Source organism: Physeter macrocephalus, chromosome 1 (genome assembly GCF_002837175.3).
Source record: "Physeter macrocephalus isolate SW-GA chromosome 1, ASM283717v5, whole genome shotgun sequence".
Classification (NCBI taxonomy): domain Eukaryota; kingdom Metazoa; phylum Chordata; class Mammalia; order Artiodactyla; family Physeteridae; genus Physeter; species Physeter macrocephalus.
Window position 1 is genome coordinate 95,688,266 of NC_041214.2, and position 20,086 is coordinate 95,708,351.

Below are 20,086 nucleotides of genomic sequence, written 5' to 3' on the forward strand. Positions count from 1 at the left end.
TTGAAGGAGAAAAACCATATGATCATCTCAATAGATGCAGAGAAAGCTTTCAACAAAATTCAACACCCATTTATGATAAAAACACTCCAGAAAGTAGGCATAGAGGGAACTTTCCTCAACATAGTAAATACCATACATGACAAACCCACAGCCAAGATTGTCCTCAATGGTGAAAAACTGAAACCATTTCCACTAAGATCGGGAACAAGACAAGGTTGCCCATTCTCACCACTGTTATTCAAAATAGTTTTGGAAGTTTCAGCCACAGCAGTCAGAGAAGAAACCGAAATAAAAGGAATCCAAATCAGAAAAGAAAAAGTAAAACTGTCATTGTTTGCAGATGACATGATACTATCCATAGAGAATCCTAAAGATGCCACCAGAAAACTACTAGAGCTAATCAGTGAATTTGGTAAAGTTGCAGGATACAAAATTTATGCACAGAAATCTCTTGCATTCCTATACACTAATGATGATGAAAAATCTGAAAGAGAAATTAAGGAAACACTCCCATTTACCATTGCAACAAAAAGAATAAAATATCTAGAATAAACATACCTAGGGAGACAAAAGACCTGTATGCAGAACACTATAAGACATTGATGAAAGAAATTAAAGATGATACCAACAGATGGAGAGATATACCATGTTCTTGGATTGGAAGAACCAATATTGTGAAAATGACTATACTACCCAAGGCAATCTATAGATTCAGTGCTGTCCCTATCAAATTACCAGTGGCATTTTTCACAGAACTAGAACAAAAAATCATAAAATTTGTATGGAAACACAAAAGACCCCGAATAGCCAAAGCAGTCTTGAGGGTAAAAAAAGGAGCTGTAGGAATCAGACTCCCTGACTTCAGACTATACTACAAAGCTACAGTATTCAATACAATATGGTATTGGCACAAAAATAGAAACGTAGATCAATGGAACAAGATAGAAAGCCCAGAGATAAACCCACGCACCTATGATCAACGAGTCCATGACAAAGGAGGCAAGGATATGCAATGGAGAAAAGACAGTCTCTTCAATAAATGGTGCTGGGAGAACTGGACAGCTACATGTAAAAGAATGAAGTTAGGACACTCCCTAACACCATATGGACCTGGAGTCTGTCATACAGAGTGAAGTAAGTCAAAAGGAGAAAAACAAATATGGTATGCTAACACATATATATGGAATCTAAGAAAAAAAAATGTCATGAAGAGCCTTGTGGTAGGACGGGAATAAAACACAGACCTACTAGATCATGGACTTGAGGATATAGGGAGGAGGAAGGGTAAGCTGTGATGAAGTGAGAGAGTGGCATGGACATATATACACTACCAAACATAGGGTGGATAGCTAGTGTGAAGCAGCCACATGGCACAGGGAGATCAGCTAGGTGGTTTGTGACCACCTAGAGGGGTGGGATAGGGAGGGTGGGAGGGAGGGAGATGCAAGAGGGAAGAGATATGGGAACATATGTATATGTATAACTGATTCACTTTGTTGTAAAGCAGAAACTAACACACCATTGTAAAGCAATTATACTCCAATAAAGATGTTAAAAAAAAAAAAAAAAAGAGAGAGCCAGGATCTCTATTTTTAAAAAGACATCTGAGGAAAATGACTGAGATGTATGTAGGCTATTAAAGGTGAATCAAACCAGTAAAAACAGTGCTGAAAAGACTAAAGACTTGAACTTGAAACATAATCTGAATTGAATTTTGTGTCTGATAGATGTAAGAGATTTTTTGAAAAGACAACCCTCAGAATGGGAGAAAATATTTGCAAACGAATCAACGGACAAAGGATTAATCTTCTAAATATATAAACAGCTCATGCAGCTCAATATTAAAAAAGCAAACAACTGAATCCAAAAATGGGCAGAAGACCTAAATAGACATTTCTCCAAAGAAGACATACAGATGGCCAAGAAGCACATGAAAAGCTGCTCAACATCACTAATTATTAGAGAAATGCAAATGAAAAGTACACTGCAGTATCACCTCACACCAGTTAGAACGGGCATCATCAGTAAATCTACAAACAACAAATGCTGGAGAGGGTGTGGAGAAAAGGGAACCCTCTTGCACTGTTGGTGGGAATGTAAATTGATACAGCCACTATGGAGAAGAGTATGGAGGTTGCTTAAAAAAGGTTCTATAAAAATAGAATTACTGTATGATCCAGCAATCCCAGTACTGGGCATATACTCAGAGAAAACCATAATTCAAAAAGACACATGCACCCCAATGTTCATTGCAGCACTATTTACAATAGCCAGGTCATGGAAGCAACCTAAATGCCCGTCGGCAGACAAATGGATAAAGAAGATGTGGTACATATATACAATGGAATATTACTCAGCCATAAAAAGGAACAAAATTGGTTAATTTGTTGAGACGTGGATGGATATAGAGACTGTCATACAGAGTGAAGTCAGAAAGAGAAAAACAAATATCATATATTGACGCATGCATGTGGAACCTAGAAAAATGGTACAGATGAACCAGTTTGCATGGCAGACGTTGAGACACAGATGTAGAGAACCAACATATGGACACAAAGGGGGGAAAGCCGTGGGGGGGTGGGGATGGGGTGTGATGAATTGGGCAATTGGGATTGACATGTATACACTGATGTGTATAAAATTGATGACTAATAAGAACCTGCTGTATAAAAAAATAAATAAAATTCAAAAATTAAAAACAAGCGCAAAAAAGTATACTGAGATAAACATAAAAATCAGAAACAAATGAGTCGCAGACAGCAAACCCCAAGTCTACAGTTGCTCCCAAAGTCCACCCCCTGAATTCTGGGATGATTCGTTGTCTACTCAGGCATTCCACAGATGCAGGGTACCTCAAGTTGATTGTGGAGATTTAATCCACTGCTCCTGAGACTGCATGGAGAAATTTCCCTTTCTCTTCTTTGTTCGCACAGCTCCTGGGGTTCAGCTTTGGTTTTTTCCCCACTTCTGCATGTAGGTCAGCCTCAGGCATCTGTTCGTGTTCAGACAGGATGGGGTTAAAGCAGCAACTAATTAGGGGGCTCTGGCTCATTCAGGCCGAGGAGAAGCAGGGGTACGGGAGTTATAACTGTAATGCGGGGTGAGCCTGCAGCTGCAGAGGGTGGCATGTCGTTGCAATAGTCTGAGGCACAGCATGTGTTTTCCTGGGGAAGTCGTCCCTGGATCATGGGACCCTGGCAGTGGTGGGCTGAACAGGCTCCCGAGAGGGGAGGTATGGATGGTGACCTGTGCTTGCACACAGGCTTCTTGGTGGCTGCAGAAGCAGCCTTAGCGTTTCATGCCTGTCTCTGGTGTCTGCGCTGATAGCTGTGGCTCACGCCCGTCTCTGGAGCTCGTTTAGGTGGTGCTCTGAATCCCCTCTCCTCGTGCACCTTGAAACAATGGTCTCTTGCCTCTTAGGCAGTTTCAGACATTTTCCTGGGCTCCCTCCTGGCTAGCTGTGGCGCACTAGGCCCCTTCAGGCTGTGTTCACGCAGCCAACCCCAGTCCTCTCCCTGCAATCTGACCTCCGAAGCCTGAGCCTCAGCTCGCAGCCCGCACCCGTCCCGGCGGGTGAGCAGACAAGCCTCTCTGGCTAGTGAGTGCTGGTCAGCACCGATCCTCTGTGTGGGAATCTCTCTGCTTTGCCCTCTGCACCCCTGTTGCTGCGCTCTCCTTCTTGGCTCTGAAGCTTCCCCCCCGCCACCCCCTGTCTCCACCAGTGAAGGGGCTTCCTAGTGTGTGGAAACCCTTCTTCCTTCACAGCTCCCTCCCCGAGGTGCAGGTCCTGTCCCTATTCTTTTGTCTTATTTTTTTCTTTTTTATTTTGCCCTGTCCAGGTACGTGGGGAATTTCTTGCCTTTTGGGAAGTCTGAGGTCTTCTGCCAGCGTTCAGTAGGTGTTCTGTAGGAGTTGTTCCACATGTAGATGTAGTTTTGATGTATTTGTGGGGAGGAAGGTGATCTCCACATCTTACTCCTCTGCCATCTTGACGGCGCACCCCTTATTCCTGATTTTAGAGGAAAGGCTTTTAGCTTTTCACTGTTGAGTTTGATGTTAGCTGTGAGTTTGTCATAGATGGCTTTTATTATGTTGAGATATGTTCCTCTATATCCACATTGATAAGAGTTTTTATCATGAATAGATGTTGGATTTTATTAAATGCTTTTTCTGAATGAGACCATTTATTTTTTTTCTTATAATGTCTTAGTCTGAGGAAGTGCCTCAAATATCATAATCTTGGACATGAGCTGAGACAAGAAAATTGTCTTCATTAGTGAAGAAATACTCTTATAATACTAATAATAGTATTTTGACAAATGTTTATTTCTTATTATTCAGGGCTTGTATTTACCTGCATTCTTTCATTTAATCCTCAAGATAAACCTCTGAGCTACATGTGTACTATTATTATTCTCAGTTAATATAACTTGTTAGTGTTAGTTCGTAATAGGTTTGAATGCAAATATTAGAAAACCTTAAAATAACAGTTAAGTAGTTAGCAGCATATTTCTCTATCACGTAAATGTGCAGAGATGTTCATCCAGGGTTTGGATGGCATATTGTAACTCTGCTCCAAGTCTTCAGAGACCAAGACTTCTACCAGTTCCCCATTCTGTCATCCACTGGATATGACCTCAGCCCTATTATTCAGGATTATATCCATGTTTTAGGCAATAAGATTGAGAGAAGGATGAATAACAAGGGGAAAAGGGTATAACAGACTGCTTTTCAGGAAAGTTCTCAGAAATTGCTCATAGGATGCTTTCACTTAAACTGGACAGAATTAGTCATGTGGCACATGTAAAGGAATTAGCTTCAAGGTAGCCTAGGGAATGAGGTCTGTGTTCTGAGTGACAATGTGCCCAACTAAAAATTCTATTATACAAAAAAGTGAGAATAGTTAGTGGGGCATGACCAGACATTCTTACTGTATCATCCAAGGTCACAAACAGCTAGTAAATGATGGGGCCACAATCAAATCTGATCTATCTTCTTAGCGTCAGTGTGTCTGAAGGTACCTCTTAAGCACCTAGATTCTCCATGGTAAGACATTTAATTTGGGAAGAGAGGACAAGATGAAGGGTAGGGTACTCATGGTCTTAGCTAAATGTACTTAGTAACCCATGAGGCTGCTTTTTTTTTTTGATCAAAGGGTTTAGGTTACCCAGGAACTGAAGGCAAGAGTGGAAAGCTCTCAGTGTTCTTATGCAGGTCAGAAATAAGAGTCATCATGACTTGTATCTTACTCTTGTTCTTAATCTGATTTGGCCCTGAAGACTGAATAGTGGTCATACATTTTTCATGTTCCATTATCATTAATGGTGAATCACACAACAATTGTTTTTCTAGTCATTAATAGTAAACACAATTGCACTGCTCAATTTCACACTAAAGAAACTGTATTGCACGGAGAGAAACTATATAATTTCTCATTTATATCTGGAGACTTATATTAAATCTCAAATAGGAAAAAAAAAGTCCAATTTCAGCTTTCTAGAACTTCAGAACGTACTTTAGAAATCTTTGAGCCTGGTGTTTAACAACAATTATTTTTCTTTAAGTAAAAGCTGCAGGGGCTTCCCTGGTGGCGCGGTGGTTGCGCGTCCGCCTGCCGATGCAGGGGAATCGGGTTCGCGCCCCGGTCTGGGAGGATCCCACATGCCGCGGAGCGGCTGGGCCCGTGCTGCAAATTTTAATGTTGTGTTCACTGTCCTATTACATTTCCGGTTACCTGGTGGTTTCTTTTCTTTCTCTATTTCCACTCTTTCTCTAATCCACCTGGAGGATTTTCAACCCTCCAGGTTAAGAAAGTAGGCTCTGGGGCTTCCCTGGTGGTGCAGTGGTTAAGAATCCGCTGGCCAATGCAGGGGACACAGGTTTGAGCCCTGGTCCTGGAAGATCTCACATGTCATGGAGCAGTTAAGCCCGTGAGCCACAACTACTGAGCCTGCCCTTTAGAGCTCGTGAGCTACAACTGCTGAGCCCACGCACCACAACTACTGAAGACCCTGCACCTATAGCCTGTGCTCTGCAACTGCAGCAAGAGAAAACATCGCAATGAGAAGCCTGTGCACCACAATGAACGGTAGCACCCTCTTGCCTCAACTAGAGAAAGCCCGTGTACAGCAGCGAAGACCCAACACAGCCAAAAAGAAAAGAATAAATAAAATAAATGAATTTAAAATACATATATATATATATTTAAAAAAAAATAGAAAGTAGACTCTGATAAAAGACTTTCACTATTTCCTGCCTGTGTGACTTTAAGTAGGTCACCTAAGTCTAAAAGCTTCCCATTCCTCTTCGGCAATAGAAACATTTCCTAATGTTGTAAGAACTAAATAAGGATATACTTTGTGAAGTGTGTGGAATAGTGCCTGGCACCAGTTACGTATTATTTTTAATTATTATTATTTTTTCTGACTCTCTTTCATCTTGCTTTTATATCCCACCTCTCTTTACCAGCGAGTGATTTTCTAACCATTGATTATTCTGGATACCCATGAAGGACACTCTTCCTGTCCAGCAAACCAGAACACCTACTCACCATTCTGGTTAATAGCATGTGCTGCCTGGGAATGCAGAATTCAACTCAGGCAATCTTTTTGCACTGTGAGAAGAGCAAAGGCTTGGGCATTACCAGGACCTGGTTTGATTTCTGGCTCTATATCTTATTAATTGTGTTACCTAGGATGTATTTCTCATGCATTCTGAGCTTCTGTTGCTTCACCTATTAAACAAGAATGATGATCACATCTAATTTGCAAAGTAATAGGGAGAATTAAAGATAGTAAATGCAACTGCCTAATACTGGTACCCAGCTGTAAATATTCCCAGTGCATGATATCCTCAGGGTAGAGGGAACTAGTGGGCAAAATGAGTTGCACAAAAGCAAAGTAAAGTAATATGGCCAAATAGCAATGGGTTGACATAGAAATTGAGTCAACCCAGACTGAAGAGGATTCTTAGTTTCTCCTGTAAATACCATGGAAATTCTGCTTTCATTGAAACTGTCAGGGAGGCTAACAGCAGGGAAACGTATTTTCAGCTTGCTCTTGAAGCTTCCCAGATCCCTGCTTATTTGCTCCTCTTTCCTCTATCAGGCCTTCCCCATTCTCTCTAGAAAACTCTGAAGACATTAATTCTGTCTGCAGAAATCCCTTTTTAGTCCATAGATCATAAAAAGTGTGAGATTATCTATGGCTGGATACACATAGAGACTCTGTGTTGTAGAGGAGTGAGTATTGGTCTGGGAATTAATGTATTTGGATTTCTATTAACAGCAAACTGTGTGACCTTAGATGGGACCATCAGTCTCTCTCAGGCTCCATTTCTTTGTGATGAAACTGAGAGGCAGAATCAATGATTTGTAAGGTTTCTTTAGCATCCAAAATTCTAAAGTGGTGAGATTAGTTAAGTAACCCAGATTTTTAACTTGCAAAAAGTGTTTCCTAAATCATGTGTTTTCTTGTGCTGGTGCATATTCTACAATACTTGTTGGGTGGTCATAACTGGGTTGCAAGGCTTGCCAGAATTTTCTCTCACTGCAACTGGTACTGTCAGATTTCATTTTTACATGGACAGCTTATTTGACTATCTTGCTGGCAGTCCAGATTTTACCCTTATGTAAATCATTACAAAACCTTGCAAAAAGCCTTACAGACAAATGCATCACCATTCACCAAGCCCAAATTCTATATGCTGCAATCCAAAATCTTATTTTCCTCTTTTCTCATCCGTCCTTTCAATTGTTCAATCATTCTCTTTCAAATATTTTATTGGATGTTTCCCATATAATTATGTTCAAGGTGCTGTGTGGGTACTGGTGTCTCTGCCCTTGTGGGGTTTTATAAACTGGTAGAGAGCAGATAAGACATTCATATCATTATCTAAATGGATCTCTGGGGCCCCAGAGGCAGAGTGACCTAGTGGTCAATAAGCTGGATTTAGAGTCAAATCAAGGGTGTGTATCCTTGGGCAAATTGCTTACCTTCTCTGAGTCTAAATGTCTCCATCTGTTAAATAGAGAGGAATCACAGTACCTTCCTTGCTGGTTGCTGTGAGCATTAAGTGAAATAATGCACGTGAGGGTTGGCATAGGTCCCAGCTCACAGCGTTGCTCACTTATTATAATCTGTCGTAATTTGTAAACTTGATGAAACACGCAATTTGTGCTGAATAAGGTGGGTGTATGCAAGACACAGAGCAAGTAAGCCCAGAAATTTCATCCCAGTGAGATAATAGTTTTTTTCACCCATCACATTGCACAGTAACTCATTGAACATCTGAAGTGGGCGCTAAATACTTAACTTGGCACTTGACTGGATTTTTTCAGACATTGACAAACTGATTCTAAATTTAATACAGAAATGCAAAGGACTTGGAATGGACAACACAACTCTGCAAATGAGGAACAAACTTGTAGGACTAATACTACCTGATTTCAAGATTTATTATAAAAAACTACAGTAGTCCAAACAGTATGTTGTTGGCATCAAGAGAAACAAAAAAATCAATGAAAAATAATACTGAACCCAGAAACAGACTCACACATATATGGACAACTCATTTTTAAAATATTTATTTATTTGGCTGTGCTGGGTCTTAGTTGCAGCACGTGGTAATGTTCATTGCCGCATGTGGGATCTTTAGTTGTGGCATGTGGGATCTTTAGTTGTGGACAACTCATTTTTGACAATGGTTTGTGTAAGGCAATTTATCGGAGAAATAATAGTATTTTCAACTGATGGTGCCGGAATAATCGAATATCCACATGCAAAAATATAACCTTGTTCTATACTTTGCAATATGTTAAACAGTTAATAGAAAATGGATCACAGGGTTAACTGTAAAATCTAAAACATGAAGCTTCTAGGAGAAAACATAGGGGAGCATCTTTGTGATCTTGGATTATACAAAGATTTCTTAGATGTGACACCAAATGCACAATCCCTAAAAGAAAAAATATATATAAATTGAACTTCATGAAAATTTAATATGAGTGCTTTTAAAAATATACTGTTAAAAGAATTAAAAGACAAACACAGACTGATATAAAACGTTTGTGCATTGTACATCTGACAAAGGAATGTACCCACAAAAACTATATATATATATTTAGTGAAAAAATGTATTTCACATATATGTATGAGATACACACACACATACATATAAACTTGGAGAAGTAATATAATGCCGCCTGATTTCAAGATTTATTATAAAGGTACAGTAATAAAAACAATGTGGTGCTGGCACCAAGAGAGACAAAAATATCAATGAAAAATAATCATTGTATGTAAGTATGTAATATATATGTATGTATTTTTAAAACTCAAGGCTCAGTAATAAGATATAAAAAAACAAATTAAAATATGCTCAAAGACTGAAAGAAAGATATTTCACTAAATAAAAGAATGGCAAATAACTCAAAAAAATTCTCAGTATTCTTAGACATTATGAAAATTAAAAGGCTAGTAGAAGCCTAAAATTTTTTTAAAAAGATACAGGTAAGCAAGTGTTGGTAAAGATGTGGAGGAAATAGAATTCTCACATTGCTGGGAATGAAAAATGGTAGAACTAATTTAGAAAAACAATTTGGCAATTTCTTAGAAAGTTAAGTATTACCTACCATATAATCTAGCCATTCCATTCACAGGTATGTATATATATGTGTGTGCGTGTGTGTGTGTGTGTGTGTGTGTGTGTATATATATATATGTAATCTGTATATCTACATATACACACGCAGAGACACACACACAGAGACACACACACACATATATACCCAAGAGAAATGAAAGCATGGATTCATACAAAGATTTGTACACGAGTGTTCATGAAAGCTTTATTTGTAATAGCCCTAAACTGGAAACAGTCTAAATGTCCACCAGCAGGTGAATGTCAATATGGATTGTAGTATACCCATACAATAGGATACTACTCAGAAGTAAAAAGGGATGGACTGTTGATACATAAAACCACATGCATGAATCTCAAAATAATTAGGCAGAGTGAAAGAAGTCGGACAAAAAAAAGAGTATAGAGACTCGATTTACATGAAATTCTGATAAATGCCAACAAAACTGTAATAACTGAAAGCAGTGCAGTGTTTCCCTGGGGCTGAGGGTGGCTGTGGGGAGGGGCAGGAAGGAGAAATTACAAAGAGGCACAAGGAGGCTTGGGGAGGTGATGGATGTCCCTATCTAACTGCAGTGATAGTTTCTCAGGGGTAGGTACTTGTCAAAACTTATCAAATCAAATACTTTCATTCTGTGCAGTTTATTGTATATCCATTGTACCTCAATAAAACTGTTTCTAAAAGTTCTTTTCTATTTCTAGTTTGATTAGTTTTTCATCATAAATGGATACTAAAAGCTATCAAATGCTTTTGCTACGTCTTTTGAAACGATCATATGCTTTCTCTATTTTGTTTATATGGTGAGTAACAAAGAAGTGCCCCCTGTTTTGGATTATGTTTATTATTGCATTTTATTTCATCTGTTAAGAAGGTTATACAAATTTTATTTTTAACAATTTTTTTAGTGGTATCCTACAGATTATAACTTATTTTCTCAATTTATCGATGTCTACTGCAAATTAGGACTTTCACCTCTTCTTGCAAAATTCAAGGAACTAAAAACCTTCTATTACCTTTGCTCTCCTTCACAGGTTGTATGCTATGGCTTCATATATTTTGTTTCTCTACAATTTTTTTTGAGCTTCTAATTAACATGTATATTTGGGGTTTTTTGAATTTTATTTTATTTATTTTTTATACAGCAGATTATTAGTTATCCATTTTATACATATTAGTGTATACATGTCAATCCCAATCTCCCAATTCATCCCACCACCACCCACCCCCAGCCGCTTTCTCCCCCTGGTTGGTGTCCATACATTTGTTCTCTACATCTGTGTCTCAATTTCTGCCCTGCAAACTGGTTCACCTGTACCATTTTTCTAGGTTCCACATATATGCGTTAATATACGATATTTGTTTCTCTCTTTCTGACTTACTTCACTCTGTATGATGGTCTCTAGATTCATCCACGTCTCTACAAATGACCCAGTTTCGGTTCCTTTTTATGGCTGAGTAATATTCCATTGTATATATGTACCACATCTTCATTATCCATTCGTCTGCCGATGGGCATTTAGGTTGCTTCCATGACCTGGCTATTGTAAATAGTGCTGCAGTGAACATTGGGGTGCATGTGTCTTTTTGAATTATGGTTTTCTCTGGGTATATGCCCAGTAGTGGGATTGCTGGGTCATATGGTAGTTCTATTTTTAGTTTTTCAAGGAACCTCCATACTGTTCTCCATAGTGGCTGTATTGATTCCCTACAATTTTAAAAGCTTAGAAGAATTATTCATGTGTTTAAGTAAAAAACAAAGTTGCCCACATATGTAATACTTTTTGTTCATTCCTTTCTTTTAGTATTTACTTTGAGTATAACGTTGAAAATGCTGTTTGTTTTTACTTATCTAAAAATACCTTCATTTTGTTTCATTTTGTTTGGTATGTAATTCTCGCTTGGCAATTATTTTTTTCAGAAATTTGAAGATATAAATTCTCTTTTGAGAAGTCAACTACTATGTTATTGTCAACTTTGAAAATGTTTTCCTAGCTTAGAAAATTTATCTTCATCTTTTAGGAATTTATCTTCATCTTTAGCAATTTTACTATGCTGTGTGTAGGTGTAATTTTCTTTTTATTTATTCTGCCTACTGTGTATAGTGCTTCTTCCATCTATGGCTTGATATTGCTCATTCATTTTGGATAATTCTTAGGTATTATCACCTCAAATATTGCTTTTCCTGTTCTCTTTCTCCTTTCCTTCTGGGATTTTAATTATACTTAATTAGTAGTTTCTCTGTGTATTTCCTCTATCTTGCCTTATCTCTTCTATATTTCCCTTCCTCTTCTCTCTCTTACTTCATTCAGGATATATTCCTCTGATCTAACTTTCAGTGCATGAATTCTCTAATCAGCTGTATCTAATTTGCTATTCAGCCCATCTATTGATTTTCTAATTTTCCAATTTCTAAATTTCAAATTTGTTTTTCTTTCCTTGCACACATTAATTGTAGTTAAATTCTACATATCTTTACCCTCTGGAGCCCAGTGGGTGGGTTTTTATTGTCCATTGTCCTTCTTGCTTTCCAATCACATTGTCTTATCTCCTCATGTGTCAGGAGGTTTTGATTATGTGCCAGTAGGTGAAACGATATGACAATGCCTAAGTTTTTAAAAACTGAAAATAATGAAAAAAATATGAGTAATTACTGGCTTCAAGTTATGTTATTTTTCTCCAAAGAATATTAATGTTTGCTTCAGCCAGACGGTTAGTAGGGACTCTAGCTATTCCAGATCTATCACCAATTTCAAGGAACAAGGTGATTTGAAGCTGAAGACCCCATAAGGGCAGGTCTATTTCTGATATATTACTTACTCTCAGGGCCTAGCCCTTCATGTCACCAACCCATGGGCTGATGTTTCTATCAGGCTCCTCATGGAAGCTTCTGAACTCCAGGTGCTGTGCCTCTGTTCAGCTTCTGAGCCTTTCATCTACTTCTTTCAAAATTGTCAGGCACTCCTAGGGCACAATGGCTCTAAGTGCCAGCTTTGTCTCTCTTGATTTCCATTTGCTTCTAGATTGTGGCCACATAATTTTTTACTGCTTTGTTAGCGCTTGACAGTTTCAAAGACATGAGGTTAATATTTTATCCAGTTTTTAAAATTATCATTTCTCTAGAGATGTTCCATCTCTGTTTTATAAACCAGCTTACCAGAAACAGAGGTTTTTATTCCATTCTGTTTTTTTCCTCTCTCTTAGACATCTGAATCTCAACTTCTCAAACTTTATTCCTGCCAAAGTTCTTACCTTCCAGAAGTATTTTTTAAGATGGAATATGGGAAATGCACGAAGTGAAATATGGCACTCTTGGTTTTCTACCCAACAGATATCTTCCCTTCCTTGCAAATAAAACCTTAATTTTATTCTTATTACAATGTATTCACCCCAGGGAATGACTTTTTGATTAATTTAAGCCAAATAGAACAATCCTACTCCCTGGCAGATAACTCAGATTTGGTCAAAGGGAGGTAAAAAGAGGTCTTCTGGGTAATTTGTATTAGCCCCCCTGCCCCTTCACCATTACCGCTAAAGACAGAGCCACACCCTTTATGTTCCCATCCACTACCTTATTTTTCAGATACTGTTTTGTGAAAAATAGGACAGAAGAGTTGTTGCAGCTAACTTGTGATCATGAGAGAAACCACCAACACCTGAACAATTATAGTGCAGAAAAAGAGCATTAAACCAAGGTTTTTGTTGACGTCGTTGAACTGCTATATCAACTTTTGAATCCCCCAATCCTGGATTTCTTGTTATTTGAGATAATGGATCCTGAATATTGTCACTTTTAATTAGGAATTGTTACTTGCAGCAAAACATATCCCAATGGATATAGTAAACTTCCCTGAATTGCATCTTAATATTTCTAAGGTATACATATTGCCTCTCTGTCTGGACCAGTTGCCCACATTCTATGCGCATATTCTCTGGCACAGCTCTGATGGTTTCTGTTCTCGAGAAACAAGTCTACTTTTGTTCCTTCAGTAGTTCCTGAACTTTATTTTCTTTTCTGTCTGTTCCATTTCCATCTACAATGCTAAAACTGTCAACTTTTTTCTCCCCTGGGTTGAGCCGCATTATGCTTCTATCGGACCCTGGCCAATGTCTTCTTTCTATGTCAAGGAGCTTTTAGTTTTCCATCTGGATGAATACATCCTCCCTCTTCAAATATTTCAAAGAGGCATCTAATCTTTGTCCTGAAACTCAGCCTCACTTTAGTGACTAACCTCCTCCAACTTGATACTGGAGAATCCTGAGACAGGACAGGATTCTACATGTAGGAACATTCTCGTCTAAGTTATTCCTGCTGCCTCTCTGTGAGAAATATTTCATAGATGCATGAAAATGTATAAAATTGAATGCCAAAGTGAAATTCGGTGTGTGTTAGTTCTTTTGTTCATACATACTAGGTGGGGCTTTGCTTTTACTTAGAAATGCTTGTCTAAAAGCAATCATAAACCAAGCAAAGCTGCCTTCTACCCTTTTTTCATCTGGGGGATACAGCCTGGATGTGAGAGATGAGGCAAAATGGGTGCAACTCTAGCATTGGGATTTTTTCACTTTTAGAGCAAGCAACCTCTGCATTCTCCTCAGAGTAGGCTTTTTTTTTTTTTTTATTTTTTAGTATTTAAAAAAATTTTATTTTTGGCTGTGTTGGGTCTTCGTTGCTGCTCACAGGCTTTTCTCTAGTTGCAGCAAGTTGGTGCTACTCTTCCTTGTGGTGAGCGAGCTTCTCATTGCGGTGGCCTCTCTTGCTGTGGAGCACAGGCTCTAAGCGAGCGGGCTTCAGTAGTTGTGGCACGCGGGCTCAGTAGTTGTGGCTCTTGGGCTCTAGAGTGCAGGCTCAGTAGTTGTGGCTCACAGGCTTAGTTGCTCCGCAGCATGTGGGATCTTCCCAGACCAGGGATTGAACCGGTGTCCCCTGCGTTTGCAGGCGGACTCTTAACCACTGCGCCACCAGGGAATCCCTCAAAGTAGCCTTTGTGCACTGTTTTTTAAGCAGCATGAGAGGACACCTCAGTTGACCCTGTGAAGTGGCCTGGGGAAGAATTCAAGATGTGGACGGTGCCTGCTGGCACAAGCCCAGATACATGAGGGACAATTTAGTCCAATATGTTTAGGGAATATTCCTCAAATTATCTTGTTAAAAATCTGTCACTCTCCCCTCTGGGCTGACAGTTGATAAAGAGTTTAATGAATATGCATTTTGATAGGCAGACAGCCTCGTCTTCATATGCAGGATCTGTCGTTCATCAGATAACGTCTGGACAAAGGACCCTTGTCATCATTCTGTGTCTGTTTGGCCAGAGAAGTGATCTGAATTAATGTTCCAGCTGACCCATCTGTAGAGGCCACGAGGCCCAAACTCTGCAGAGGGGAAGGGAGGCTTCTGTCCATTAACATTTGGAGTTCCCGGATGTACATTGCTGGGCCGCACGGCTGGCTGTAGACAACTTTGTTAAGTAGATAGCTCATTATCATCAACACGTTACCAAGTATCTACTTAACATCCTGAAGCAGAACTCCAGATCTGCCCGGAAACCTGCTCCTCTCTCAGTGTTCCCGCTTCAGTCTGTGGCAACTCCATTCTTCCCATAGCTCAGGAAAAAAACTTATGCTGTCATCCTGGCCTCCGTTTTTTTCTCTCACACGGCACATCCAACCCACCTGATGGCTACAGTCCTATTGACTGTACTCTCAGGATTTATCCAGGATGTAGCTGCTCTCCCTCTGGTCTGAGCTAGCATCTCTGCCTGGATTATTTTAAAGGCATCCTCAATCATTTTCTTACTTTCACCCCTGCCCCATTTCAAACTATTATCAAAGCAGCAGATTTATCTCTAAAAATACAGCTCAGTGCAGATTATTCCTCCCTTGAATCCTACAGCTAATTCTTGAGCTCTTCTCTTACCATTCTTCCTCTTATTCACTTTGCTTCACCTCTAATCCTTCCTTTTTGCCCCTGGAACCTGCTGCGCATGCCTGGGGTGCTGTCATCTCAGGACATTTGCGTTGGTTTCCTTCACCTGGACCGCTCTTCTCCTAGGTATCAACCCTTCCTTCCCGTCTTCTCTTTAAGTTACCTTCTCATTGATGCCGTCCCTGACCCCTTAATCAAAACTTTACTTCCCTCTGTATCTCCCCATTTCCTGCTTTATTTTTCCCCACAGCACTTATCATCTGGCAAACTATCTTTTACTTATGTATTTTGTTTGTTGATGATATGGGTGATGAATGTAGGGCATTTTATCTGTTTCATTCACTGAGGTATCACCAGCATCTAGAACATTGTGTGCGCATAAATGTGGTTCTACTGTTCACAGGTAGGGGGCAGCCACCTGTTTTAGTAAATAAAGTTTTGCTGGACTATAGTCACATCCATTCTTTTACATATTGCCTCTGGCTCCTTTTGAGCTACAATGTCAGAGATAGTGTGATCTATAACCCTAAAACATTTACTATTTGACCCTTTAAGAAAATGTTTGCCAAACCCTGCTTTCAAGGATTTTTACAATGGAGTTGTGGAAATAGGACTAGTAACTTTCAGAAGACAGTTCTCTTTGGGTCTCTCATGTTTCTGACCATCTTTTGACCAAAGGCACTGATTGCCTTTTTTTTTTTCAGATGTATCTTTTCAAGGAAATTTGTATAGCTAACGGCTTTGGAAGATATAACATCTTTCTTCAGCGGGAAGGGCAGATGTGCTTACTGACTTTTTTTTTTTTTTTAGGAAAAAGAAAGCCTTGTATATTTTATTTAGAGAAGTACTTTGTAAAAAATTTTTATTTTATTTTTAATACAGCAGGTTCTTATTAGTTATCTCTTTTATACATATTAGTGTATATATGTCAATCCCAATCTCCCAATTCATTCCACCACCACCACCACCCCCTGCCCACTTTCCCACCTTGGTGTCCATATGTTTGTTCTCTACATCTGTGTCTCTATTTCTGCTTTGCAAACTGGTTCATCTGTACCATTTTTCTAGATTCCATATACATGCGTTAATATACGATATTTGTTTTTCTCTTTCTGACTTACTTCACTCTGTATGACAGTCTCTAGATCCATCCACGTCTCTACAAATGACTCAATTTCATTCCTTTTTATGGCTGAGTAACACTCCATCGTATATATGTACCATATCTTCTTTATCCATTCATCAGTTGATGGGCATTTAGGTTGTTTCCATTTCCTGGTTATTGTAAATAGTGCTGCAGTGAACATTGGGGTGCATGTGTCTTTTTGAGTTACGGTTTTCTCTGGGTATATGCCCAGTAGTGGGATTGCTGGGTCGTATGGTAGTTCTACTTTTAGTTTTTTAAGGAACCTCAATACTGTTCTCCATAGTGGCTGTATCAATTTACACTCCCACCAACAGTGCAAGAGGGTTCCCTTTTCTCCACACCCTCTCCAGCATTTGTGGTTTGTAGATTTTCTGATGATGCCCATTCTAACTGGTGTGAGGTGATACCTCATTTAGTTTTGATTTGCATTTCACTAATAATTTGTGATGTTGAGCAGCTTTTCATGTGCCCCTTGGCCATCTATATGTCTTCTTTGGATAAATGTCTGTTTAGGTCTTCTGCCCATTTTTTGATTGGGTTGTTTGTTTTTCTTTAATATTGAGCTGCATGAGCTGTTTATATATTTGGGAGTTAATCCTTTATCCATTAATTCATTTGCAAATATTTTCTCCATTTCTGAGGGTTTTTTTTTCATCTTGTTTATAGTTTCCTTTGCTGTGCAAAAGCTTTTAAGTTTCATTAGGTCCCATTTGTTTGTTTTTTTTCCATTGCTCTAGTAGGTGGGTCAAAAAAGATCTTGCTGTGATTTATGTCAAAGAGTGTTTTTCCTATGTTTTCCTCTAAGGGTTTTATAGTGTCTGGTCTAACGTTTAGGTCTTTAATCCATTGGAGTTTATTTTTACGTATGGTGTTAGGAAGTATTCTAATTTCATTCTTTTACATGTAGCTGTCTAGTTTTCCCAGCACCACTTATTGAAGAGACTGTCTTTTCTCCACTGTATATCCTTGCCTCCTTTGTCATAGATTAATTAACCATAGGTGCGTGGGTTTATCTCTGGGCTTTCTATCCTGTTCCATTGATCTGTATTTCTCTTTTTGTGCCAGTACCATGTTGTCTTGATTACTGTAGCTTTGTAGTATAGCCTGAAGTCAGGGAGTCTGATTCCTCCAACTCTGTTTTTGTCCCTCAAGATTGGTTTGGCTATTTGGGGTATTTTGTGTCTCCATACAAATTTTAAGATTTTTTGATCAGTGTCTTATAGTTTTCTGAGTACAGGTCTTTTGTCTCCTTAGCTAGGTTTATTCCTAGGTATTTTATTCTTTGTGTTGCAATGGTGAATGGGATTGTTTCCTTAATTTCTCTTTCAGATCTTTTGTGTTAGTGTATAGGAATGCAAGAGATTTCTGTGCATTAATTTTGTATCCTGCAACTTTACCAAATTCATTGATTAGCTCTAGTAGTTTTCTGGTGGCATCTTTAGGATTTTCAGTGTATAGTATCATGTCATCTGCAAACAGTGACAGTTTTACTTCTTCTTTTCCAATTTGTATTCCTTTTATTTCTTTTACTTCTCTGATTGCCGTAGCTAGGACTTCCAAAACTATGTTGAATATGAGTGGTGATAGTGGACATCCTTGTCTTATTCCTGCTCTTAGAGGAAGTGCTTCCAGTTTTACACCATTGAGAATGATATTTGCCATGGGTTTGTCATATATGGCCTTTATTATGTTGAGGTAGGTTTCCTCTATGCCACTTTCTGGAGAGTTTTTATCATAAATGGGTGTTGAATTATCTCAGGGTGTTGAATTTTGTCAGAAGCTTTTTCTGCATCTATTGGGATGATCATATGGTTTTTATTCTTCAATTTGTTAATATGGTGTAGTAACCACATTGATTGATTTGCATATATTGAAGAATCTTTGCATCCCTGGGATAAATCCCACTTGATCATGGTGTATGTTCCTTTTAATGTGCTGTTGGATTCTGTTTGCTAGTATTTTGCTGAGGATTTTTGCGTCTATATTCATCAGTGATATTGGTCTATAATTTTCTTTTTCTGTACAATCTTTTTCTGGTTGTGGTATCAGGGTGATGGTGGCCTTGTACAATGAGTTTGGGAGTGTTCCTTCCTGTGCAATTTTTTGTAAGAGTTTGAGAAAGATGGGTGTTAGCTTTTCTCTAAATGTTTGATAGAATTCAACTCTGAAGCCATCTGGTCTTGGACTTTTGTTTGTTGGAAGATTTTTAATCACAGTTTCAATTTCATTACTTGTGAATGGTCTGGTCATATTTTCTATTTCTTCCTGCTTCAGTCTTGGAAGGTAATATCTTTCTAAGAATTTGTCCATTTCTTCCAGGTTGTCCATTTTAGTGGCAAAGAGTTGCTTGTAGTAGTCTCATGATGCTTTGTATTTCTGTGGTGTCCGTTGTAACTTCTTTTTCATTTCTAATTTTATTGATTTGAGTCCTCTCCCTCTTTTTCTTGAAGAGTCTGGCTAAAGGTTTATCAATTGTATTTATCTTCTCAAGAATCAGCTTTTTGTTTTATTGATCTTTGCTACTGTTTTTCTTGTTTCTATTTCATTTATTTCTGCTCTGATCTTTATGATTTCTTTCCTTCTACTAACTTTGAATTTTGTTTGTTCATCTTTCTCAGTTCCTTTAGGTGTAAGTTTAGACTGCTTATTTGAGATTTTTCTTGTTTCTTGAGGTAGGATTGTATTGCTGTAAACTTCCCTCTTAGAACTGCTTTTGCTGCATCCCATAGGTTTTGGATCTTCTTGTTTTCATTGTCATTTGTCTCTAGGTATTTTTTGATTTCCTCTTTGATTTCTTCAGTGAAGTCTTGGTTATTTAGTAGTGTATTGTTTAGCTTCCATGTGTTTGTGTTTTTTACGTTTCTTTCCCTGTAATTCATTTGTAATCTCATAGCATTGTCAGATAAGATGCTTGATATGATTTCAATTTTCTTAAATTTACCCAGGCTTGATTTGTGACCCAAGATGTGATCTATCCTGGAGGGTGTTCTGTGTGCACTTGGGAAGAAAGTGTAAACTGCTGTTTTCGGATGGAATGTCCTATAAATATCAATTAAATCTATCTGGTCTATTGTGTCATTTAAAGCTTGTGTTTCCTTATTAATTTTCTGTCTGACCTGTCCATTGGTGTAAGTGAGGTGTTAAAGTCCCCTGTTATTATTGTGTTACTGTCGATTTCCTCTTTAATAGCTTTTAGCATTTGCCTTATGTAATGAGGTGCTTCTAAGTTTGGTGCATATATGTTTATAATTGTTATATCTTCTTCTTGGATTGATCCCTTGATCATTATGTAGTGTCCTACCTTGTCTCTTGTAACATTCTTTATTTTAAAGTCAATTTTATCTGATATGAGTATTGATACTCCAGCTTTCTTTTG